The sequence below is a fragment of the Elaeis guineensis genome, chromosome 5, assembly GCF_000442705.2.
Source record: "Elaeis guineensis isolate ETL-2024a chromosome 5, EG11, whole genome shotgun sequence".
Lineage (NCBI taxonomy): Eukaryota > Viridiplantae > Streptophyta > Magnoliopsida > Arecales > Arecaceae > Elaeis > Elaeis guineensis.
In genome coordinates, this window is record NC_025997.2 from 86528141 (window position 1) to 86529081 (window position 941).

Here is a 941-nt window from a genome sequence, read left to right on the forward strand (position 1 = left end):
CTCCTACTGACCTGCAGACCCTCCATCGAATTATAGGTATATGATAAGGGCTTTCGATATCCAATACCCAGGCAGTAGTATCACAAATGAAAAAGTTGCAAGGTGTTATCATATAATTACCTTGCTTCTTCTTCGGCCTATTCGGATCCAGGGAGGCAATGTATAGAGGACAGTTCCTCTTCCAGTGCCCCTACTTCTTGCAAAAGAAGCCCTCCGCCTAGCTCTGGTCAAGCTTGCGCTTCTTGGTCTGACCCTGTGCTGACGTCCCAGCATGCAACTGCACCTTCTTATTCTTCTTCTTCTTGTTCTTCTTCCTTTTCTTAAAGGGTCGACGATTAGAAGAAGACCCTCCTAGAACATTCATCGATTCCTTATGGAGCTGGTGGTCCTCAAAGTTCGGCAGCAACCCCAACAAGCCGTGGTAGTTCACTGCAGGCTTTGTCATCCGAAAATGAGTAAGGAAGGGGAGGAAGGACTTGGGCAAAGAATTAAGGATCGCATCCTTACCGAGCTGCTCGTGCAAGGGAAAGCCCAGTTTACTTAGGCACTCAATCATTTCGATCATGTATAGTACATGATCAGTGACTGAGGCCCCATCCCTCATCCGAGCATTGAAAATAGCACAACTAGTTTTGTGCCTTTCAACGTCGTCAGGCGTGCCAAAGGAGTCGTTCAACATTTGAAGCATCTCCTACGGCTGGGCATTCTCAAACCTGTGGCTGAACTCATCATTTATTGCCGCCAGCATTATGCATCGAACGGTGGTGCGATCGTTGAGCCACTTCTGGTAAGTATCTCGGATCGTCCCTCTAGCATTCGGGGCTGGCTTCTCAGGTGTCGGATCTGTTACTACATAAAGGATCTACTCATGCTCAAGGATGATTTTTAATTTTTGATACCAGCTATCGAAATTAGATCCCATGAGCTTGTCATTATCTAAT